Genomic DNA, 27,198 nt, shown 5'->3' on the forward strand with positions numbered 1-27,198 from the left:
CCTAATGTTAAACCTGTATGATGCACAGCTTTAAACAAACATAATTTCAATTTGCTCTTTTCACTCAGCCAGTCAAAAACACAAGGTTTAACCTTTACTGAAACTCTTAATAACAACCAGCAAAGCCCCTGAGCTAGCTGCTTGTGTTTGTGATTTTTTACCATATGAGCCTCATGTGACATATATGTTTTCTTGCTCTTAGACATAAGCTGCATCTGTCAGAATATGGAACAATGCCAAGACCTTGTGACAACTTTCATTTCTCATCTTGCTGTGTAATTTCAGTAGACAGCTGTGAAGAGGTGGTGCCACAGCCGTGCAGGAGCATATATACAGTCCTGAGGCTCACTGAGGGTAAAGGAGGGTACATACAGTAGATGCAGCTGGTAGTCAGTTTTTTCCAATAGCACTGCAAGCTGCAGCAACGCTCACTGCACACCCTGATGTAGCAACACAGCTGGCCAATGCCTACATCTTCCCCAGGGGATGTCTTGGAAAGTATTATGCGGATAAAGCTGAGTTATATCAGAGATGACTTTAGTGTAAGCATATTGACATCTAACCCTACTTCAATCTTATAGATTTACAACCCTACTACCTCCATGCAGGCATTCTGGACTCTCACTTCCCCCATCTGTTGTTTCACATGTCCTTTGAGTGATGAACAGATATTTACAGAGACCAGACACTGACCTCTCTGGCCCTACACCGCCTTTGCATGCCAAAATTAGAACAGCCAGAGTCTAACAAACTTCCTACAAATGCAGAGCTGAGGCTAAGAAGGCTCAGCTTATTGAAAAACTGGAAAATGATGAGGCTAAAGAATCCCACCTGCATATGTAATTGCCAGCATTCATTCACAGCACCCATGAGATCATTATCATGCTGCATCAGTGCCTCTGTATCCCTTCATCATCGCTTAACCTGCTCTGCTGATTGTCAAAAATAAAGGTGATGTGCAGCCCTCTAACTCACACAACCAGAGCACACATCCTACTGGGGCCTAGAACCCTCATAAAACAAAATCCAGCTCAACTCAAAGGGACATTAACAAGTTTTCCTGATCATCCGAGCACTGTAGCTCCACAGTGAAAGTGTCAGCTCTCTAAGCAATCAGTGCACTTGGGCCTGATGGGAAGATTTCAGTGCTGCTGCTAATTTATGAAAAGTCTCGGTCTCTGCGTCGTGCTGATGCAGACACGCCCGGGCCATTTCCACATGCGCTCCACTCTCTGGGAATTCAACTCATGTGTCACTGTTTAACCATCTTCATCACACAGTTTGGAGCCACAGCACAGCCGTGACAGGGCTGTTTTGGGCCCATCGGACTCCGTCTAGCAGGCTGTAACAGCACTAATACTATCAATAACTGCTCCACCACGTGAGCTCTGAATATCTCAAGTAGCCTGAAAACATCTCTGATAGACAGACAGCGTACAAGCTGACTTCTGTGACTGACTGCCTTTAAAGTAGAGCAAGATTTGCACATTATACAAGCAAGACATGGAAATAGATATAAAATATATTGCTGCAGACATACAGACAGACATATAGACAGAGATAGATAGATAGATAGATAGATAGATAGATAGATAGATAGATAGATAGATATTGCAGGCCTATTAGGCCTATTCTACATTTAGTAGTTTACACAATATATGCGGCACATCACAGATTTGGCTCCACTTGTCTACAACAGCAAAGAGGCCAAAATCTATCCACACATGTGTCAGAGGTGCCAAAGTCCATTGCACATTTCTCTCTAGTCTACTAAGTGACTTACCAAAAGTGGGACTAATAAAGCTGATGCCGAAGGGTTGGTCCCATTGCACATATTTTCCTCCGTCCACACACTTGTCTCACCGGGTAAATTCACAACGAATCTCAGATGGTTACGAGAGTTCATTTATTCCAAATTCACGCGTAAAACCTTCTTATTAGGGCTCGTCGGAGCTGCTGAAAAATCCGACGGACGTGATGAGCGACAATCTGCTGCTGAAGTGTCATCAACAAGAGCCAGTGGGGGTATCTTCCAGTTACCTGCGTCGGGATGAAACCCCACCTTAAATCCCAGTACGATCCGATTAAGGTTTAAAGGCAGAAAATGAAATCCCCCCCAAAAAATCCCAAAAGAGCTCTGGAGAGTCCGAGGCTTGCGTCCGAGCTGTGTTCAAAGGGGTTAAAGCGTCAGTACGTGGTCGTTATCAAGTCCCCCGCGTACGGGTTTGTTACGCAGAAATACTGTAGATTTAATTACCAATAAATCTCATGCTTGTTATGAATTGCAGCCCAGATTGTGTCAGGACAGATAACTGCAGACCGGGCTCTTTTCAAGCGATATGTTGCGCTCTTGAAAAAGCATCTGACGCTTGAAGGTTGGCGTCAAATTCAGGCTTCAAGTCCGTAAAAAAAAACATCACGAAGGTCGAAAACTCTCCCTCAACAGCGGTTTTCTGGTGATTACAGCACTACAGCGCAGTTATCACGCCTGTTTTACTGACAGTTGTTGGTCATTACTGTAGCATTTCTTGTCAACTTCCCCCTGTCTGAAGCGCAATGAAGGGATCCCACCCATGCGTGGATACCGTGTGTGTTTTTTTCCCTCCTCTAACAGCCTACTACGCTTACCCATGCGAGCAATTAGTTTTCATACATGATTGGTCTGTCCGCTCCCTCAACAAAGCAATGCGGTCGATTTCTCCGGGCGGGATGAGGCAGGAAATCTTGCTGTGTCCCACAGAACAGGCAGCCTTTGAAAATGCGCCTCTACTCCTCATGCAGGCGTCCACCTGCGTAACAAGAGCCCGATATAAATGAATACATGTTGTCACGCCATGATGTCTGGAAGAGAGCAAAGCCAAGTGGCCACTGGACAAATTCTTGGTATCAGAGGAAGCGACTGACACCTCTCATGGACAGTGCAGCACTGCAGCAATGTGATGTCATTTGAGCTGCATTTAAAGCATATACACGACAAAAAAAACAACAACTCTAAGTATCTTTTTTTCTGTGGTGAGTATGAGAAGAAAATATTTTAACATGATGATGTGCTCTTATGGAGAGGAGGCGCTTTGAGGTGTTTGTGATACTCCGGGATGGGCTGGTAAGCTCATGGTCCAGCACAACAAGATACTGCAACGGTGGGGAGGGAGGGAGGGAGGGGGGCGGGGGATGTGTTGGGTCATTGCTGCACTTAAAAAACGCACACACCTCCCCTGTAGGCGAGGACTTGTTTACAGCTTTGTCTTCCAGCTGTAGTGAATATCCTTTTTATTTTCTTATCCTTTTCAATCTTGAATGTCCAACATCATAAGAAGCAGCAAAAATAACTTGACCACCCACGTTGTCTCAGGCAGTACCTCATGCTTTGCTTTTGGACAAGTAGTCCTCTTGAAACGGGATATCTAGCCCATAGGAGAAAAAAAAAACACGAATCCTCCCACCAGAGAGAAAAAAAAACAATGGGTAATCCTCTCAGAGTTGCAGAAGAGAGCCAGAGACAGCCCATCCTTCATCCTAATGTGTACATCCACAAAATGCCTCTAAGAAGAGGATAACATGATTTTTTTTTGTGCATATTTATCCCCCAATGCACTGTCTGCTTGCACAGAGGCAAGTAGTATCAAGTTGTATTTTATACTATAAATGTTACTAGAGTTTCATATTTTTCCCCCTCTCCATGCACTTTTGAAGTTGGTGAAGAAATCCTAACTCTTCCTGCGTGGAGGCCACAGGAGTCAGGACATGTGATGAAGTTATTCCTGAGGGAAGAAGACTGAGATCCATAAAAACTTTCAGAAGCTGTTGCTGTACAAAGTAGTTGAACTGTACTGTCATCAAACTGGACTTAAGATTGTACATTGGATTCCACATCCACTGTTATATAATTGAATTATTTATTGCACGTCACATCTAATTTTTTGTCTCTTTCATATTTCATTTCTTTCTCCACAGCACAGTCCATATTTCTTTTGGACAGTCACTATTTCATTTCAAGTTTTATATCCCATTTTCCAAATATTATAAATCCATTCTGTAAATAGATTATGAAGTAATTTTAACATTATTTTGTTTTATTCCCTTATTTATTGTTACCTTACTTCTGCTCTATTTTTATTCTTTATTCTTCTATGTTACAAAACCGCCAAGACACATTCTTTGTATGCCTGCATTCTTGGCTAATAAAACCGACTCTGATGAAGAAAAGGAATTCAAATCCAAATGATTTGGTTGCAGAAGCATCACACATACACACTTGTATATTAAATAGTACATATTAGACCTGAGAAATGAAGAGAGTGAGGGAAGGAAAGTATAATTCATAGTACGTCTGCTGTCAGTTGAATTAATTAGCTGTAGTGAAAAATGACTTTTGTAACCACATAGGAAAATTTAATATAGAATGAAAATATCATGTATAACAGGTCCCAAATGTAAGAATATAATAATGTGGGGATATTGAGAAATGAAAGCACCATAAACTGCAAGGTTACTGCTCATTATAGCACACCACAGGCACACTTTATGTCCTTAAAGAAAAAGCTGTTGGAACAGTACATCTTTATAGGAATATTTCTTTTCCTGAGGCGTTGCTTTCCTAATAAATATCATGCTCTTACCAGCCGTAATTCTCACATTATCTCCGTTTCACTGCCGCAACATGACAGGTGTCACAATTATCTGATGTGAAACTCTTTGTACAAGAGGAGCAGCATGTTGTAATTAAAGGGCAGTTCATACTGGGCGAGGCACCTCCAGGGTATTTTAAATGGATTGCTGTGTTGTGACACAGACTCATTTTTGGGGACTCGTGCACTTGCAAAGCACATTTCCTCTTTTGAATGTTAATATTTCTACCAAAACATACCTACTTAACTCAAACTCAACAAATACTCACTGCATAGTTATCTATAAAAGGACCTTTAGACTCTAACACACCCTCAAACTAGTTTTGTGCCTTTTGAAAAGACACCAATCCTCCAAAATTTCATATTGCCACAAAATGTGCGGTAGAGTTTAAGTTTCATTATGTGAATTCTCTGAGCCTGATCTGAATGAGCATGTGTGTCCGCGAGGTGGGTGACTGCTTGGGACGCATGCAGCGAATACTGATGGAAAACGAAAAAGAGCCGTGAAGGAAGCCCATCTGCTATTTATATCAGACTGCTCTCCATGGGGCAAACTCCCTCTCACAGTAATGCACTGTAAAAGTGATTGATTAGTGTGATATTGAGAGATTGTCCGTCTTAACTGCCTTCACTCACCAAAATGATGAAATTACTGCACAGTAGTCTTTGAAAGCATAATAGCAGATTAGGTCAGTGTGATCCATCCGCTCTAATAAGGAAACTTACCATTCCCCAAAGTGCAAAACATAAGAAAAGGGGTCTGCACTCAGATCTAGTGTACACCACCCAGCCACTGATACCCTCCGCGGGTGTGCTTAATGACCTGGAACATATTACATACTGTGGTTGCTCAATTTAGGTTCAGGTGTACACAGTCTTTGTATGTGTCCACCTCGAAATGCCATTTTTGACATAACACAGTTGCCCTTGTCGCTGTTTTAACAAATTGCTCAGATCAATTTCCATTAAGGACAATGAAATTCCCAATTTCTTCTCCCTGGCTGAGCCCAGAGGACCACTAATGTGACGCTCCATCAGTTCAATGTGTCAGTGAATGGTCTCGCGTGTGCCCCTACTTTGAATTAGGATTAGAATTAGTGCAGGGACAGAGACAATAAAACGCTGTCTTCAGAAACAGCATCATTACAGAGCATACAGTCCTCTACAGTGGATTAGAGCAGTTGAATCACTCTGTACATTAGCGCACCCTCTCACGGAGCAAAAAGTTCCTCTTAATGTGCTTCAAACCCTCCATCTTTCCATCAAATGCGGAAGCGCTGTAGATGTGATTTCCACTATAAGGGTCACTAACTGGCTTATCAGCAGTGCTTTTTTAACACAGTGAAATAACAGGCATCTGTAGGTAGCAGAATTATTCAGCTGAGGTCAGCCTGTTTGGCATATATACATTATATATGTGTACAGTGTATATATGAAGCTCTCAGTGCCTTTTTGATTTATTCTGGCAGGCTTGTCATCACATCTCTGTACAATCAAAAGTAAAAGTACAATCAGTGTCTTCTAGCGGACTCCAAGAAACATTGGCATCTAAATTATATGCGCGGCAAACAGCAGGAATCTCTGCAACTGCTGTTGGCTCAGCATGAATCAGGGTCACTGGCATGGTGTCTGTGTCGCAAACAACACAATTGCTATATGATATTCCACTCCAACCAGTTTCTCATAGCGAGAACAGTTATGCTTTCATGTTTCATATGTACTGTGTCTCGGCCTTGGCCCTTTCTATGTTAAATAAAAGAAAATAAAACAAGTGCTGACTTAACAACTTTAAGGGCTCTTCAATGTGTCCTTGTATGGGAAATCTTAAAGATAGACATGGGCTCTCTGAGGAAGTGTGAGGTACAGCTCACTCACAAGCAGTTATCTCAGTTTGTCATTATGCTTGAAGTTATAAAAAGAAACTTGCTGCTCTCTAGAAACAAAAGACAAAGCTTTGAGAGTGAAGATAAACATGTTTTGTTGTTAAAATAATAAGTTGTTCATTTTCAGGGAGATCTACAATGATACTTCCTAGTTGTAAGTATTTTAAAACAGTAGAAAATATATCACTGCATGTAATTAAGGATCTGACATGGTACCATATTAAAACAGCTAGAGGATATGTTTAAAAATCAGGTCATTTATTCATCAAGGGTTAAGACTTTTAAAAAGGAAAGATTCAAAAGGTCTCTCCCTTCCTTTCCTAATGAAATTTAAATCACCTCCTCCTGGTCCAAGAGACACCTTCTCAATGGCAATAAAAGAAAAAGCAGACAGGGATGTCTGGCCTCCTTAAAGTGGCTTTCTACAACATTTTTGACACCCTCTCTGTTAATGGAGCTCCTGCACTCAGTAATTCAGACTTTCAAAGAGCACTCTGTTTCACTTTCCACGAGGGCATGAAATAATCCATCACCTCTGTTGTTTTACAGTAAATGAATCTCTGCATGCCTGCTGTCTGAAAACTTTTCTGTGGCTAGCTTGGATTTTGCTGAACATATTTATTGTTGACTTCAAATTATCATGTCACCCCGATGAAGGCTGAGAGGGTTTTTGACATTAATCTTCGTCTACTCTTCTTCAAGGGCAGCTGGACTGTTTTTTTACTCCTTTTTTTTTGATCATGAACTTTGGAGGAGCTGCAAGGTTGTGACATGTTTGGGTTTTTTTTACTCTTTGAATATAAAGATACATGTCAGTTCTTACTGACTGCTGACTGCAAGCAAGAGCTCATCAAGGTGAACTTATATATCAGACTGAAAAAAAACCTAAATCCATATTTCACTTTGCTCTAATAACATTATGAGAAAATGGCATCTACATTATAACAATATGAGTTTAGGGCTAAGGGATTGGCATTACTACTAGCTGTGGATAGCTATGGCATACAAAGTTCATGATTTAATAAATAATTTCCTTTTTTTCCAGTTTTACAACATCGCTATTATTTTTTTTAATTTAAAGCTGCATTACTTGTTTTTTTTTGGCCACCTGGGGGCAGCAGAGAAAGCTGAAAACACAATATTAGCATATTATCACATTGTAATGTTATGGCACTTGTGATATTAGCATTCATTTGGAGTTTTTTCTGATTAATGCAAACCCAATAGTCACTCTTCTTGTTCTGTTTTGGTCTCCATAAACTCTTGAGGTTAATACTGGACTCTTAAGTGGCTAAATGCTCCACTTAGTTCACCAGCTGGTGGCTAACTTTGTTTGTCTGCTGTTTTGTGCTGGACAGGTAGCATTTAACAAAGCTGCCTGCTGCTACAGTTGGAAACAAAGTTGATGGAAGCACAGTTGTGGGTCAGAAAACCATGAAAATGAGCTGATGCTAAAACTCCTCATAGAGTTGAGGGGAAGTGCTGAGTCAGATAATACATTTCTGAAAGTTTGTCACTTAAAGTGACTCCTTTTACGTTACACATAGTAATTTGATCTATTGTTGATTTTAAAAATCCAATTCTGATTCAAGGTATTAATAGTGAACAAGCTTATCCATAGTTATCCATAGTTAAAACAAGTCAAGTCAGAATTTCTCAAATCTGATTCAATATGGGTATTCAGAAAGTCAGACACACACAGTCTATCCGATCCAAACTGCACTTCCTAAGGAACGGTTCAGCTGAGTATTTATATCTAAAACCTCTATTATATATTATTATATAATATAGTTATTACACCCCAAGATCTGTCTGCATGCTGTGGGTGAGGTAACCATGATTTCAACCACTGCCCCTGATGAAGTCTACACAGTCCTGCCGAGAACAATTTCAAATCCCATATTTCTGTGTGTACATTCAAACAGAATTAACTCAACAAAAACTCAGCAGAAAGTGCACGGCTGAACATTACTTTTATTTTCTCATTGTATGCTTTTCTTCTTTCTTTTTCTAAACCATCTATTTTTACATTATGTGCTAATTTTGTCTCAAATTGATCCAAAGTGTTTTTGTCTGTGAGGCAAGCAGACAAAAAAATGAGAATTGCGATCTCAGGAAGGGAAAGAAACTCTCAGCAGCAGATTTTTCAAGGTACCATGGCAACAGAACATTCAAAAGAATGTTGATGAGAACAGCAGGCAAAGAGAGGCTGATTACAAGGGAGACAATTTGTTACTCCAATTGCAAGAGCAACAGAGTCTGATTGCACACACACAAGCATTGTGCCATATTCTTTATCTGGCCCACTGTGCAAAAACACTGTTCTTTTCTGTCCTATCATGGTGCTTCACTCAGAGGATGAGTGAGAGCGGCTGTAGCATCTTAACGTGGAGATGAAGGGCTCAGTCTAGGTTGCTGCTGTAACAAGGCTAGTTTAGCACCTAAAGCGTTGGCAAAGTGATGCGATGTGGCCACAGCTTTGATTGGCAGCGGGATGAGCACCAGACACGCAGTAGGCGGAGACTTTTTTTTTTTTTTTAACCCCGAGAAACTCCATTTCAAATCACACAAGAGGAAGTGGCAATCAACACAGCGCTGCAGCTGTCTATCTTGGGTGGCTATTCTCACTTCCCAATCTCACTCTCCAGTGCTCGGCAAACAGACCACCATCCTGACAAACATAATCACTCACAGCACAGATTCAGAGAGCATCTGTCAGTGGGAAAAAAGCTTAAAAAAATCTCTACATACACACTCAGTTAAACACCTTTTTGCACTGAATACACAACTGTCAGTTACACATTAATAGGTGATGATTGCTCTGTAAAAGTCCCTATCATTACGAACTTTGACAGAAAGCACTGAATAGACCGATAGTTACAGATATGCATTTGTTCAGTTCATTTGCAAAGCAGAAAACTCAAAGAGAATCACTGATGCCATATTGGTTGGATGAATATTTATATCTGATGTTTTACATGAAAAATATGGAGTGGGATAAAGATTTAATGTCACTCAAGTTTTAACTGTTAATTAAATATCTTTATGGTCATATAGCTGTAGCCAAATCGTGTGTCACCAGTACACTTAATTTTGTTTTCTATGTTAAGATGAAGTAGAGCTGCAACGATTAGTTGATTGACAGAAAATTAATCACCAACTATTTTGATTATCGATTTGAGTCATTTTTTAAGAAACAAATACTACAATTCTCTTCTTTTGGCTTCTTAAATGTGAATATTTTCTGGTTTGTTTAGTCTTTTACGGTGGTAAACTGAATATCCTTGAGTTGTGGACTGTTGTTTGGACAAAACAAGACATTTTAGGTTGCATCTTGGACTTTGGGAAACAGTGATGAACATTTTTCAACATTTCTGACATTTTATAGACCAATCAAACGAATTGATTAATCAAGAAAATAACAGATTAATCAACAATGAAAATAATCGATAGTTGCAGCCCTTTGTCAAAGTGACATTTATTGGCATTTTAAAAGTATGCATTCTCTTATTGTCTAATAACTTTCATAATATATTAGAGATGCAGCGATTGCAATTTTCCAATTCCGATTTCTGATTTCTCAAAAGTCTGACCTGCCAATTCCAATTTTTGCAACTCGAACCATAGTGCCGCCATCTGCGGAAAATTTGAGACTGATCAGGGCTGTCACCAGTCATGGCCAATCAACTGAAATCCGGCCGTTTTCGATCAGTGGCCGATCAATTGGTGGAATCAAAGATGCACAAGACCAGAACATGCAATGGAGGGTGGCTGGGGCCCATTTACACCTAGAGCATGTTGGATCCAAGCCAGGGTACATCCTGGCAAGGCTACTTTTGGATAGGTGTGTCTGTGTAACACTTTGAACTGCAGCAGTCTATGTTGGATACAAACAGACGTTGAGTTGATCCTCTCTATCGCTAACTGCCAAGTAGTGTCTGAGATTTCATTTGCGAAGTCTTCCTTCCATAACTCCTTTACACTCCTCTATCCAGCTATCAGGTGGAGAAGATAGGAGGCAGGGAAAGTGCTTTTGAACAAAGCTGCAGACCTGCAGATATCTGAAAAAATGTGTTTGTGGAATATCATATTCCCTCCTTAGCTTTTGGAAGGAAACAAAAATGTTATCTCTAAATAAATCTTTAACACAAGTTAACCCTTTCCTTGGCCAAGCCTGGTACTCTGAATCCAAGATGGAGGAGGGGAAGACAGAACTGGCTGTGATAGGGATGGAGGGCAGAGCCTTTCTGTTTAAAATATATCCTTAACTGTGACCATATCTTTAATGAGCCAATCACAACCAGGTTATTTGTGTGTCTATGTTTACTAAGGGGCAGGGGAGCACACAGTAACAACAAGATGGACAAGAGGGAAGCACTATTTCACTCCAACTGAACCCACAGGTCCCTTCCCCTCATGAAGACCAGAGACCCAGTAGGATAATTTCTGGATCTTCACCAACCAATAATAATATAGGTAATTTGGCAATCCCAGGCCCCTGTCTTCCTTCCACCTTTCCAAATATGCTTTTCTTCTAGACACAGTCTTGCTCTATATGAATGTAGATATAGCTGCATCCAATTCCTTAAAAATTGCCATTGGCATTAAAACCAGTACCATCTGAAAAAGAAACAGAAATCTAGGCATGATGGTCATTTTCACCGAGTTAATTCGTCTAGCAAGCGATATGGGAAATGTGGACTAATATGTAAGGTTCTCTTTAGCTTTGTCTAATGCTGGTTTAAAGTTATTTTTAAATAAGCCTTTATGTTCCTGGGTTACTGAGACACCTAATTAGGTAAATGAGTCTTGGATCACTTAAAAGGGAATTTTTCAAATGACATTTGCTGTGCTCGTGCATTGATTGGAAACAATAGACTGTTGGTAAAATTTATTTCGTCACCTGAGATCACTCCAAATTTAGAAATAGTCCTCATAGCCATAGAGATGGAAGGACATGGTTCTGACATGTAGAGTATGAGGTCATCAGCATACAGCCACAATTTGTGAACCTGGCCAGCCTTGCCAATACTGGATAAGTTTGTGTTTCCCCTGATAGAAATTGCCAGTGGTTCAAGGGCAGCATTAAATAGGATAGGTGAAAGTGGGCATCCTTGCCTAGTACCCCTATAAAGAGAGAAGTATTGAGATATGATCTTATTCATACGAACTGATGCTTGAGGACAGTTATATAAGACTTTGATCCATAAACGAAAAGATGGCCCAAACCCAAACCTTTCCAAAACTTTGAACAAATAGTTATATTCTACCCAGCTTTTAGAAAATCAAAACCTCTACTGTTTGCCAGCAACTTATTAGGATGTATGACATCTTAATAAGGTTATCCAAGACATTATCACAATCTTAACTATGGCACTGTAATTGCTGCTAACAAGTGTGGTCTCTGTTCTATCTCAAGCACAATGATGTCAAGGTCTGTAACACAAAACACTTGTTCTTATTGTTGTGCTCCAGTGTAGAAAGCATTTACTAAAGAATTAGTCATGCAGCTTATCAATGTGGCATTGTTACTGGTTATAGCTGTTGTGAATGCAGTCTAGTATATGTCTGAGGTATTCAAGCATTGCTTCTATAAGTAAAGAAGTAATAACATCAAAGTGACAGCAGCAAATCACGGCAAGTTCCCCCACAGATGAAGTGAATTTAGCTTAGGAGTCAGTGAAAGGACATCTGACTAGATGGATCCGGAGGCTGCCATTGTATGAGTTCATGTAGGTGAGTTTCAAGGCTCCACGCCATGGTTTTGTGCTGTAGAATAGATGAGTGTTAGGGTTCAGTGGGTGTATGGAATAGAGGCTACCAAGGCTGAGATAAAAGGAGGATGCCGACTAACACACGGAGGATGGGTGGCAGTGACTAAAGGCCCTACCTGAGCATAACAGCACCACAGAGCTGCTCTCATCTCCTCTTCTCAGGCTGACTCTGATAGAGTGTGTTATCAGTGCAGACAGGCCGGCTAAATCACTGGTTGAGTAAAGGTTAGAGCTACTGGTCTGTTACTTCGCCTATGAGGGCAGGTAGGTGAATGTCAAAGCAGCCTGAATCACAGGGGAACACTTCGGGGTGGAGGGTGAGTCAACCCCCAGGGCAGGCGCTGATTTATGCATTACTTGTGTTCAATGGTGCAACACCATATTAAAGCATGCAGTTCACTGATAAGCAATATGTAATCTACAGAGATCACTGGGTGTTTTTATGTAGAGTACTCTGGATGGGTTTAAGTTTTTCAAGCTTGATGTTTCATTTAGTTATTCAAGTGCAACACACACTGGGTGCGTCGCAGTGGATGATCATAACAGACACCGAATGTGTTATACAGACAGATGAAGCAGTCAAGGTACAGTAGCCTAGATGTGCAGTTTCAGGGAGAGAATGTGATAAAATTGCTGCTTTTAAGAAAGGTTTGACACATGTTGACATTGAGAAATAGGACAGTTCTGACAAGTCAAGCCACTGCCGGAGTGTGGGCTTATGGTGACGACCCACTAGATACGAACAAATTGTGTAACACTGTCCCTGCCACTTCCTTGTTAGCAAATGTGTAAGTAAGCAACCTACAACATTCTCCAACTGTTTACATGGTATTTGCGCAAAATAGCACTTCATTTTGTTTGTGTATGTAATCTTGGAGGTGTGGGACGTACAAAAGAAAGATCCCAGAAACTGTAATAATAATCTTTTCCTCCAAAGACATTTATCCACATCCTGGTAAAGACCAAACTTCTTGGCCCTCCTTTACATCACTTTTTCCTTTGTTATTTTTTGTAGCAAGTCAGGATGAAGTTTCAAGGTGACTTTTGCCCTTATTTGCATAAAATAAAATAGAAAATTCAACTTTGGACACCTCCTTTTTGCATCATTTGTCAGGGTCACGCCGCCTGTTATCCAACAATGATTTGAGAGGCAATTCACTTGCATCCCATGGAAAATGAACAGGAGCGATTTTAAGCCTTATAAAGAAAGTTATGAACACAGCCTTCACATTCATACACATAGGATTAGGTTACTACAATCATTTGACTTGATTTTGATATAGTTTTATAATATATGGTCTCCTGTGGCACACTATTTGTATTTAGGCTCCACTCTCATTAATCATTCTGTGTTTTCTTGTTTGACCTCAGCAAAGAAATAAAAGTGTAAATACACAATGTCCTGTTTCCACCTGGGACTTAGAGTAGATTTGGGATTTGGCTATAATTGAGACTATGCAGTATTCCATTAGTACAGCTGTCCAAATGGGAGGGAGCCTGTTCAGGCCTCCCTGTGTACTGTATCCGCCATTAAAAAAGCCCTCAACACAGGAAACCTTTTTTAACATTATTGGTTTCAAGTTTGTTCTTCTTTCTCACAGGGCATGCTTTTATTTGGGATCTTGCAAGTTATGCAAAATGTAAGTTTGTGAGCAGCTGTTCAGGCTCCATACTTATCATTGGAATAGTGAATGAGATGCATTCAAAGGCTGACTGCGACAACTACTCTGTCTGCTCTGCATTGACTGTCCTTTATCCATAAATCCCTTCGTTGGACAATAGTGCTTCAGGTTAAACAGCTGTTGTTGCTCTTTCCACACAGGAGTCAAGTGTGTGCACAGGAAGAGAGCGAGGGAGGTGGAGTCGAGCCTTTGGCACCTTGCAGATCTGCAACTTCAATAGATAACACTAAGTATGCTCAGAGATTTAGCCCACAGCCTCTTTTTTTCTCTTTTTCCTGCCACTGTCATTTTAACCAGACTTGTGATAGAGCCTGTTTGCTGTGATACCCCATTAATTTCCCCAGGGACTGATCATTCAATATTCAATAGCTACTGTTATGCAGCACCAACTGTGGATCAAGCTACTGAGGCTGCTCTCCCTGACCAATATCACCAGTGCTCAGAACAATCTCTGCAAGGGGATCATAAGATCAGAGTGAGATGTGAAAAATAACCTTGTTTTGGAAAATTTTCTCTTCCACTTGTCAGTTTGTCTGTAAGACTGAGCTGGTGTTACATGCAAATGTAATATGTTCATATGTTCTGTATTAATATACATGGAGGAAAAATGTAAAGTGACGAAGGAATACAGAGTAAAATATAGACAGGCTGTGACACATTTTAATGGGCTGATCTTTCTCTATGCATATGTTTAGCAATGAGACATCTTTATGATGTACTGAATGTTCTTCTGAAATGCTCCTCATGACATGGAAAACACAGGCAGACGTTAATCTATTTATCAATTCTTAATCTATTTAACACTTCTTTTAAGCCATTTTCTTGAAGTGTCATTAAAGTGCTGAATGCATTAAAATATCAGAACCCGAGAAATAGTATGCACAATTACCACTTTGAGAGTAACAGACTGCGTTCAGAAAAAATACAAGCCACACTGCAGTTCTGCAAATAAGAAGGTGAATAGCAATAAGGGCACATGCCTGTTAGCGCCTTTACTGTACACAATCACTGGTAAGAGATGTCGTGTGTAAAGCATGACGGGGACGATCAATTGGTGTTTAATCCTGCTTTGGTTTAACTGCATAGGAGCTTTTTTGAGCAATTAACTCTGGCAATGATGGTTGAGACGGTGTGAAATCTCATTAGACACCATGACAGTGCTGTAACTGCTGTATATATCCACAAACACATTGATATAAAAAAATAGAAACTATCAAATGTGTGATTTGATAGTCTAAACATTCAAATGACTTTTTAAAAGGGAGGAAGGATGACATGCCAGAAGTAAGCCTGTCTCCTAGAAGTTAAGTTTATATACTAAGAAAGGATTTTGAAGGGATATGTTACGTTCTTGCACTGCGTAGAAGTGGTAGATGTTTAGTGTGGTCAGATTGGATGGTGGACAAACAAAACAAAATATGATGCAGTTTGAAAAGAAAAAAAATGTCAACAGTGAAGCTGTTATCAATGAGATGAAATTCGCTGGATTACAGGCTGCATCATTTCCTGTGAATACAGCACAAGAATAGCAGACTCTGCCACTAACAGTGAAAACTACAATATAGAGAGGTAACTACTGATTGTAAATACATTGAATGGCTATTGCGGACAAAATGCAGACCATAAATAGCATCTAAAATAAGTTTTGATTTCATGAAAGTCTTAAGGATTATAATTTTAACCATGATGGTGTCAAACAAGGATTTATTGGTTTTGGAAGGCACAGACAAATGATGCTGTCAGAACAGAAAACACTTGTTATTCTGGATGGCAATGAAAAAGTATTTTGTTTTTTAATTTGCATGACTTTTTGACTTTTGCAGATACGCTCATCAAAATAGTTTCCATATTATATCAATATAAAATATCCAGATGGTATTATGTTTCTTTAAAAGTGTATATGCTGTTGGAAATTAGTGGCATTTACACTAGGTATGATTTCAAGGAGACAGGGTTAGAGGGAAAGTCACTTTTAAAGATTATACAGTGACTTTTGGTTGTTTTAAACATAAGACACTGCACTGCAGTACTCTGAATTGAGCAATTGAAAATCTTGTCAGAGTGCTGTATCTTTTTTAAGAGCTTTCAATGTTTTTATCCAACAATTATCCATAATTTGCCTCAGTGCCAGGCGCAAGTTTATTTAATGAGAAACTGCCAGGTATACATCACAGCAAACACTGTTATACTTTGTTCTCTGTATGCTGTTAGTCAATTGATGTTACTCCCAGACCACAGATCTGCCAGGGAGAGCTTCATATATGGCAAAATTACTGGCTCAAGGTCTGCCCCATGCAGCGCAATCATCAATTCCACATCTTATCTTAAAGAACTAAGGGATTCTTTCTGAACTCTTACCATGGGTGGAATATTGCTGGCACAAAAGCTGTTTACTTCAAGTAACAAAAGAGAGCTCGTAGGCTGAAATGGGAAAATCTGAAGGGGAAACAGGAGATACAGGCTGTCAAATATGCCTGTGGAGTATCCGTGTGAGTGACAGAGGGAGAGAGAAATGAAGAGAGGCAGTTTAACAGCTCAGATCGACCTTGAGTTTTCAGTCTCAAATATAAAAGAACTTAGCACCACCACTACATGTTGAAATTTAATCTAATTTTCTTGACAATGTTCTTGTCACGTTAATGATTAAAAATGCTGTGATGTGACCTAATTTAAGCACTAAATACCATGTGATCATCAATGTCCTTAAGTGAAGCTAATGGACAGAGGGTGCTTTCTCCTTATTCATTCTTAAAATGGAGTTATTTTAGCTAATTTCTCTGAACAAACTTATTAGATAAAACAAAAATTATCACAGTAATGTATGACTATAAATTACCCCATTTAACTTATTTGTTAGCTTTTTTGTTCAGTTAGAAGAATTCAGTTATATTGGGTGCCTGAGTCAAGCAACTTTTTTAAAATCAGATTCTGCAACAATTACAAACTCATCCACTCGCTATCCAATTTGATCAGACAGTGCTGGATATGTGGAAGGCTCCTGGCAGCAGACCCTTCCACTTCAAGTGTTCAGCACTGAGCAAGTCAGAGAGTTTCGTAGTTAGTGAGTGATTAGGACCAGTTGTTGGAGAGCAGCCAGGATCGGAGTCATTGGAAAGGCAGGTAGGGTATAAATTGTCTGTTCGATTCAGACTACTCATCATTCTCAACCCCTCGAGTTAAGTGATTTTTCAATTTGCTCAGTAGCTATGGGCAGTGTGATTGAAACAATGTCAGATCCAATACAAGATTTGAATTGCTATCTTATTTAGTCACTAACCAATCTGTACTCATAGATTAGAGTGCTTCAGTTATTCAGAGATATTGTAGTGTATGACAGCACACAAATCTGATAAAAATGTAAGACCAGTTTCTGGAATTGCATAGCGTATGCCTCTCTGTAGTAACTTGAAATATCAATGCTGCATTTTATTTTAAAATGCACTTTAAATTTTTTTAATATATATTTTTTTGAATATGTATGATGCCAGTAACTACAGCTAAAATCTCAGTAATGACAGACTGCACTGGCAAGATAGCTGGTTTTGTTTTTGAACTGGGTGATAGAGGGTGTTACGGTATTGTGTAGAAAGCCCCTCAACCCGCACCATGAAATCCAGAAAACAAGTTGTAATCAAGGTTGAAAAGATTGAGAACCTCTTCACCACAATATTCAAATATCTAACCGTCTTTGAAATTAATTTAACACAAAAACTGAACCTCTTGTTACCTTCCCGCTTTAAATGAATTTGTGGCAGCAGAATCAGAGAGACGATGCTGAGCAGCTGAGCCTGTTTCAAATTGCAACTGGAAACAGTTGCTTTGCCTACTTATTCTTCTAAATCGATATGAGATGGAAAGATGGAAACTTTATATGAGGCCACTGGAGGGAGGCTTTAAGGTTGGATTTTAAAAAAAAATCTGAGATTGTGTGGAAATGAATAGCATTTTTACACAACTCATCCAAAAAAGGGCTGAAATATTAATTCCTAGTGACTCCTTGAGAGACAAATATAAAATTGGACCTAAAGGGAAATAATTTTTAACCAAGTAATTACTCTTAAATTGTCTACAGACAAAAAAAATACTTAATTTGGGCTTATCATGAGACCAAATAGATACATTTGGTGAATTATTTACTTAAGCTGTCAAACAAATGAGTCAAGACAGTTGGAAGTAATAGTGGCCAAATAAATACAATGGGCATCCTCTAGCAGAGCAGGATGATAGAAAATTAATTCTTCATGTGCCTCCTTTTGCGTCTTTGCTTTGTAGGAAGTAAATGACAGCCAAGAAATGTGAAACAAATGCCAAAGTGTTGGTAAAAATATCTGCTTATTCAATTGTTAAATGGGGTAACATGATCTAAAATCAAAATACTGTACAATCAGCATTAAGGTGGGTGAATAATGCACCATGTACAATAAACTGCATATGACAAAAAGTCAATTTTAAACTATTGTGTTTTTTAACAGCAGAAGGCTAGTCTGAAAAATAATAAATAAATTAATGAAAAGTAATCTCATAAGATCTCTGTTTTCTCCTTTCCGTATGTTAGTTTCAAATACACTAGCTTGCCTAAAGTATTAAGTCGTCATACTTTTGTGTTCTTGGGCTCGGCCCCTTAGTTCCACTTGAAGGTAATATTGAGGCCACAGCATACAATGACATTTTAGACAACAGTGTGCTTCCAACTTCCAACGGTTTGTTGAAGGGCTTTTCTTATTTATTCACAGACAAGGTCAATTTCCAAAATATTTTTCCGAGTTTGGCGTGAAAGAACTTGAATGGCCCCCAACAATCCAACATCTTGATGATGAACTGAAGCACTGAATGTAAGCTAGGCCTTGTCATCCAAAATGAGGATGCTTTTGTGGCTCAATGGGAGCAAATCTTTGCAACCAGGTTCTAAAATCTTGTGGCTTCCCAGAAGTGTGGTGGATGTTGTAGCGGCATATTAAACTCATGGTTTTGGAATAAGATATTCATCAATCACATATGGGTAGAATGTTTGAGTGTCCACATACTTTTGGCCATGTATTGTATGTTATGATATGAGGATGTTCTTCGCTGTATTGGTGCATATGGAAAACAGCTTGATATACTGCAGGTTTTTACTGATATAACAATATTGCCTCAGATATTTAGTCATTATATAGCTAAAAATATGCACTGTGAAGTAGTGTTCAATTAGCTTACTCAAGCCAGTAGAGCTAAAACTATCAAAAGATTCCCCCATTATAGAAAGAGCATCTATTAGTTCCAGTCATTTAATACCTGAGTAGTTATAAAAGTTATGAACCTTCATTTGGATGATCCGAACTAGGCTCTGTGTGAATCCAAATCTGAGCAACACTAATTTAGTCAAGGTTATTAATTTGGTGGATTTGGATCCAGTGGTAAATTGGCAGTCTCTTTTGCAACAGTCTTGCCAAGAATCTTAGAAATATGGCTCTAAATCACGCTGTCAATGAATTTCATGCAGGCACAAGCCAAAAAATCCTTAAGAGCTTCTTTTTTTCCCCAGTTTCCAATAATACCTTAACTATTGCGTTCATGTAAGCAGTGCAAAAAGAAAGCAAGTTGTATTAGAGAGTATTTGTTGACTATAACATATCATTTTAGTTACTTACTCTAATTACATACACAAATATGGAAGAAAGAATTCTGTTTTAGGATGTTACTCAAACATTTGAGCTTGTAAGAGCATTCAGAGAGGTGATTCTGTAGTAAGTGGAGCATAATTACTTCCAATTTGCAGCTTACAGTTTTATGAACTGAGCATGATTCAGATGAGTACGCAGTGAGCCCTCACACACTGCTCTCTACTTCAATCGGTTTTCAGAAACATTCTACACTCACTCTTTTTAAAAATCAGAACACCTCAATTATTGGGTGATGATGATGTATCCAATATCCTTAATTATTTTAACCTCTTTGGCTTTTTTGGTCCATTTGATAGAATGTCTCTCTAGAAAAAAAAGACATAATAAATGCATCATTACTTTTAACTTGAAATAATTGATGATATCCTACATGTATGCATATTGGTTCATTTATTTGCCACTCTTTGAAGGCTGGTCTCAGACTCAGGATTATACATTTGATTTAATTGAAGTTCTGCTCAGATAATGAGCTGAAGTCTGTCCTCAGCTCATTAACTGAATAAAATTAAAGTTTTACAGGAACAAAAAGACAAAACTTCTAATTTAGATGAAATTGTCAAAGCACATGAAAAAAGCCCCCGAGAAGGAATGGTTTGCTTGATGCCTCTAATATCATTACAACATATAGGACTTCCCAGAGATTAAAACAGAATATCAGAATGTAAAGAAATGATGTGGATCAATTATTTACATATCTCTGATACTATCATTTTCATATATTATACAGTATTTTATGAATACAGATTCATACGGATTAATATTATAGCACTGATTTATACTTCGTTTAGACTGAATTTCTTTATGTGACCTTCAGTATTTTCATACCAGCACAATGCTAAACATGCAAGTTTATTCATAGCTTTACATGATATTTAATAAATAGTGGTCTTGAAAATAGCAGCCAGACAAGGTAATGTAAAATATCTTGGAAGGAGAGCTGGGCAATAATTGATATTATATGGATATCATGATATGAGACTAGATATCATCTTAGATTTTAGATATTGTAGCATTGTGATATGGCATAGGTTTTGTCTTGGTTTTAAAGGCTGCATTACAGTAAAATGATGTAATTTTCTGGACTAACCAGACTGTTCTAGCTGTTATATTATTTGTCTTCTCCCACTTAGTCATTATATCCATATTACTGATGATTATCAAAAAACTCACTGTGTAAACTGTGTAAGCACCAGTAGTCATCCCTAGAATATTGTCGCAATATCAATATTGAGGTATTTGGTCAAAAATATTGTGATTTTTGATTTTGTCCATATTGCCCAGCCCTAAAAATATGACTGCCTCTAAAACACAGTGCTTGTAACAAAATATCTCTCAGCCAGATTACATTCACTTGACCACTTGAGTTGCTACTTTAAACAAGTAGCTTTAAATTTGGTATGTTACATAAAGACAAGAGTCTTGTGTGTACAGATTTGACAGCTCTCCCCTGAAACCACGAAGCCGACATGCTGCAGAAAGGGAAACGAAAAATGTCAAGCTATAGATCTCTGGTTTAACTGACTATGCAGTTGGAGTCTTCAGAGAATGGCACACTGACATTTGTTAGCTGCCTCTCGCTGTAAAACTGGCTTTGCTTTGCAGGTGATTTTCCAAGGTCTATTTTTGTCAGATAATGACTCTCATTATAAATGCCTTCGCTTTACATTGCTTCTACTGCAGCAATCGTGTTCAATAGAGATACTTAGACAACAGCGGCGGTGTGGTGTCAAATGCAGTGAATCTGACCAGTATCCATGAAATAGCTGATGGATTGTCAGGTTTCCCACATTCTTGTTCAGAGCAGAGGTGGAGGTGCCGCCCTATCAGAGTGTTCTTCAGCGCCTCCAGCTCCCTCTTGATTGCCTGACATTCTTTATCAACAGTCAAGTAATACTGTTCCCTTGGCAACAGTTTCCTGCTGATACAAAGAATCAGGTATCACCTTGAAAGTTTAAGAGTGTGGTTGGCAGCCTCAGTGTTTTCATTTGCGTGCAGCGGCACCATCATTTTCAGGAGGAAACTAGGATTTAGTTGTCAGGTTTAAGCTTTTATTTTCGTCCCCTTCTTGCACTGCCTTACATTCAGGTCATGACATTCTTCTATTTATTCCTCTTCAACACCTCTGATGGGTCACCGCAGTGCCACACAAAGCGCCTCTACAGAGCTATATCTGTTCTCTGTTAGGTGAAGGTCTTCTCTTACATGTCAAATCTCAGGCACTCTTTTAAGATGGGTAATAATTTAAACTGTAATTTAATTCACATTTTATAATGTATAATTCAGGCGACTTTGAGATTAGGCTCTTTCAAGCTGCCTGGGTGAGAGATTTCATTGACATTTTTTTTCCCCTCATTTGACCTTTTAGGACTGTGATGGGGGATCACAAAATGTAATTCAAATTATGCCATTAACTCCCTGGCCAGTGCTGACATTCATCAGCCCTGAATTACATGGAACAATGTTATATTCACCTGCGTAGCACATCAGCAGCACAGTTAGTTTCATGTAATACTTAATTTCAGCTATTTTCTCCGAGTCATGAGAACACTGTCTCTTCACAGGCATATGGTATTATTCTCTCTCATTTAAAGCTACAAGAGAGATTATTTGGCAATATACGTGACTCATAAGAATTTAAAACTGTTTGCAACTTTCACTATTCATGAACTACTGTTTGTTTTGCTGGAAAGATTTCTTGTCAGCTTGCTATTACAAATTAAAAACTGCAACTTCATATGTTCCAATATTTGACTTTTCTTGCATATAATATTAGACAGCTTATAAAAACAAGAGTTGATGAGGTTTGAAGTAGATTTTTCTTTAAAACATCTTTTTTAATGCATGAATCTGAAGGACATTACTTGCTATTTCCAGTGTTGGGCAGTAACACATTACTGAACACACATTACAGTAAGGTAATTACTTTTTTCAGTAATGAGTAGTGTAAGGGATTACAATTTGAAATGAATTGCATTACAGTTACTAATCCCAGTAATCCTCCGTTACTTTTACAAATAGGTGTCTGTGTCGCCACTGTCTTACCAGGATTAAGGGGGAGGATTGATATCAGTATCTGTGTTCAGCTGACAGGCTGCTCTGGAGGAGGAGAAATGTGACTTGCAGTAGTCTTAGTCGTCTTATTCACATGTTGTGTGTTATTAGCTAGCTTTCTAATGTTAGCCACAGGCATCCTACATTCAGGAGTCAGCTGACCCTAGTTTAGTTCAGAATTGGAGGGTGTGTGAATCATGGATGTATTAAGTTGCTCAGTGGCGTATGAAGCCAAAAAAGTTTGACTTCTGACTATAAAATAACCCGGGTCTTCTACATCTGTGCCCAGTAGGTCTATCTGTGGACTACAGTATCTACATGACACACCCACTTTACTACATGATACACCAACTTGGTAAGATTTAGGCATGAACAGTAGGATGGTTGGGGTTAGGGGTCAGGGGGGTATGTGCAGTGCGCATGATGGACCTGGGAATTGTATTTACATGGTTTGGCCACCACGTCAAATTGGCTTCAAAGCCCGGCGCTGTATCTGATGGTCAGTGAATCCTTCCAAACTGAATCCTGCCTGCTTGTTAAACCACAAACAACTCATATTCTATTTCTACATGTGTTGAATACAAAAGATGCAATGTGTGTGTGTGGAATATTTTGAGTTGTATAAAAGCAACTTTGACAGAGGTAACGGCTGGGTAACGAAAGTAAAGTATCGAGTAATGTAAGGCGTTATTTTTTCTGCTGAGTAATGAATAAAGTAACTAATTACTTTTACAATGAGTAATGTATAATCAGTAATAAAAATTTCAAGTATCTTGCCCGATGCTGGCTATTTCAAGAATGTGTGTGCATGAATTTTATTTTAGCATTTCTGACAATCATTCTGGCACATTGGAGAATTAAGGATATGAAACATGTTACCTCTAACATGGGTTTCATTTAGATGCAATTAAAACATTTATTTTAGATTCACTGCTAAATTCTACACATAATCTAATGATCTAATCTAAAATCTAATCTTAATGTCCAAATGGTGACAGTACTTGAGTAACAAGAGAATTAGGTTACTGGATTATGTTACCCTTCTCACCGCCAAAGTCCCACCAAATGATACACTTTCATCTGGTGTCTGAGTTCTTCTCATGTCAAAGGTTAGCATGTGTCAAATATTAGAGAGGGAGGCAAACTCGCCAATGGAAAGAAAAGATTTGAACATCACAACTGGCTCACATGGCCGGCTGATCATCATGGGTCAAAGGCTTTATAACATTCACTTATACGGCCGCACTTCAGGTGCACTCATGTGCACAGAGTGAGCTGTGAAAAGTCTGTAGTAACTGTCAAAATAGAGGAAATGTGAGGAGACGTGCAGACATATTTTTTAGTCTGCAGGCTTTTTAAAATGGCTCAGGCTAAACCAGGGTGTTTATATTCATTTGTAAAAAAATATCCAACACCTAGATGGTCTAGGAAAGCTGCTGTTGTTTGCCCATTGATTTGCAAATAACTCCTACCTAAATGCAACCACATTCTCATTAGTAATTCCTCTAAATGGATGTACTCTCCTCAGCTACATCGACTCTGCAGTTTTGGACTGGCATGTTGTTAATTTTCGGACTGGCTTTAGTCTACTGTCACTGTTCATATATACATTTGGACTGACTGGAGTTGAAAGCAGGTATTATATAATATAATTCTCATTTATACTTTAATGGATTACTACTGATTGAACTGTCTAATAAGCAAAAACTGTTTGCCAGTCTAGTTCTTCAACACAATAGAGGAAAGGAGTAATTATCATTTGGACTTTGCTCAACATTGGCTACTTGAATGAGAAAATAATGATACATAGGAGTTTACACTGTAATCTGTCATTACTGAATTTGTGAAGGTTCTATATAAATGATCTGCATGTCATATGCCTTATTTTACAGGTCTGCAATTTCCTTATGAAGGAACTATGTAATTTGGAACTAATTACAGTGAAAATAGAGAAAAGGTTTTGGTGTATTTAGGTAGGATTAAGTTGGTTGTGTTGAGCTTGTAAACAGCTGTTGATTTCCATGAAGTTCCATTTAATGCAAAATAAATATTCATTCCTTATGCATTCAATGGAAACTTCAAAAGTTGAATTTCATGCTTGCCTGTAGATAAATTTAAAAATTCTGCATGCTCAACTGTGCACTTACTAAAATACTAGGTTATGCTTGCATTGAAAGATTTCCAATTGACAACAAAAACCTTCTTCTGCACACTGTCAGCACTAATAGTACATTTAATGAATGGATATGTTTATGTAGGTGTGCAAAAAATCCTTTTCCTGTATGGCTACCTATAATTATTTTCATATTGCATAGTAATTTCCAGGAAACTTTCTTGGAAATTATAAGTAAATTATGGACCTGTAAAATGAAGGGTTATTATATATTGCTATGATGGAGCATTTAAATGTACTACTTGACTGGACACATACAACATTACATTCAACCCTAATCTTATATTATATATGGTTTTTTCGATTAGTAAAATGAGAGACAGATGGAGTGCGGCGTGCAGATATACAACATCCTCGTGTCAGTTTGTGAATACAGAGAGGATTATATGTGTCATAAGATGTGAAAAGCTTGTAAGTGTGAGCCGCTGCCGGGTCACTGTGAGGGCCAGGGTGAGCAAATGCCCTTCAACCGCTTGAAAATATGATTCCCACTCTAGGGGAGATTTGTCAAGGCAACATTGATTGGGACTGTGGTGGGAAGGGTGACACGCACAACATGCTGAAACAAGCATCTTCTCAGCCCAGAGCAGCAATACCAATATTTCATACTGATCTCTTTCCAATAGGTAGCCACAACCACAAACACGGACACACCAGATTTACTGCTGCTTAAAAATGTAATTATAAGGCTTGACAAATAAAATCTTTCATCTGATCATTTGGTCAGTGAGTGTGTTATGGGTGAGAATCCCTCCTACACAGTGGGAATTTTCATTTTTCATTTTCTCTTTTTTTATGTAGGATGTCACATTGATTATTGTGGATGTAATCAGCCGACTTGGCAGTGTGATTAGTAAAGACAAATCTCAATGTTTTGCTGCTTTGTGCTGTCTTCACTGTTACTGTGTACCGCAGAGGAGAGTCCCATTAACAAAACAAGTCTGTGCACAGAGTTGTTATAATGATGCAGTTTATTTTATCAAATGATGTCACTGTGGTATTATCACAGTTATAGCCCTGGTGGATCCTAGAAATAAGCCAGTGCTCCTTGCCAAATGCTTCCTAATGAACCGTGCTGTATCTCTTGTGTAGTCAAGAGCATATTGAGCCACACACACACTTGGGTATGAAAATCCTGCATATGACAGGTTAGCTCTTAATGACTGCACTTTGCACCATGCAAACGAGGGATACAAATGAGGGGAAATAAAATATTATTTAAAGCAGGACGTGTATTTTTCTGGCATGGTGGAAGTCAAATGAACACCATGTTTTTGCTTCCAGGAAGACAATATTCTTCAGTCCACAAGAGCTGCACAAAATAGCAATAATTCCATGGGCTTGAGCATGATATAAAATGTTAGCAGACAATCCTACATAACGTTTGTGACATATAAGCTAAGTTAGTAATTTATACTCAGTTGGAGACTCAGTTGGGGAGTTAATTCCTCATTATGGAAAATGCATTGCAATGTCACCACCATCGATTTATATAAGACTCTAGTGACACTGACAGTTTGTAAACATATTCCTTTTCTTAGACCCAGTGGATTTATATGCCTGAGTGGGGAAATTAAATAGGAATATGTGGACAATTAAATTAAATGGCACTAATTGCTTCAATCGTCAGTTTACCATTCATTTTTTAAACAACACCATAGACGTGGATTTATCCCTCTTCTGTTAAGGGTCTGATGGCAGCATAAAATTTCCATTAGCAGTGTCTCTGAGCCACAAAATCTGTATTTTCAATGCTGACTGCTTGCTTTCTTTTTCTGTGGAGCCTTCACTGGTTTTTCCTATGCCTGCCAAATATGAAGTTAACACTCCACGACCAACAACTATCGTTTTCAATGCATCTACAAAAAAAGGAAAAAGCTTATGAGGATGGACTTATCTGTCTACACCACACAATCCAGGGTTTCCCTCAGAAAATTGTTTAGCCGAGGTGGTCAGCCATCCAGATCCTGTAGCAACTCATCTTGTGATCAGTGTAGTTTGTATATGACAGCCTAAACAATAGTTATACTCATAACATATATGGTATTTGCTGCATTAAGCAGCATATCTACTCTGTTCTCTTAAGATTATGGAGATATTGTGTGTGCTCGATGTTGCTGCAGTGTCATTTGAATTGTCACTCAAGATAGCCATCACACAACACTGTGAGTTACATGAAAAGGCTGTCATCACTGGTATCTAGAAGGCATCAGCACACCCATGTTTCCATTCATAAGGCAATCTAATTTGCCAAGATTTTTGCTGTAAAATCCTTATTTGAGGTCAAAACTAATAAAAAAGTTCACCTGCACCATTTCTGAGCTGGAGAAGACTGCTTTCCAGC

At 38.7% G+C, this 27,198-nt stretch overlaps 1 protein-coding gene across 3 annotated transcripts in view; it reads right to left on the reverse strand.

Moving 5' to 3' along the window:
- The window catches only part of lrfn1 (leucine rich repeat and fibronectin type III domain containing 1), a 121,383-nt gene extending 118,290 nt beyond the window's left edge, over positions 1-3,093 (reverse strand). For all 3 annotated transcript variants that reach the window (XM_042413127.1, XM_042413129.1, XM_042413130.1), the window contains exon 1: positions 1,784-3,093. The gene's annotated coding sequence lies outside the window, so the exon portion shown is untranslated. The remainder of the gene's footprint in view (positions 1-1,783) is intronic.
- Positions 3,094-27,198: the final 24,105 nt, after the last annotated feature.

This window comes from Thunnus maccoyii, chromosome 6 (assembly GCF_910596095.1).
Source record: "Thunnus maccoyii chromosome 6, fThuMac1.1, whole genome shotgun sequence".
Classification (NCBI taxonomy): Eukaryota; Metazoa; Chordata; class Actinopteri; order Scombriformes; family Scombridae; genus Thunnus; species Thunnus maccoyii.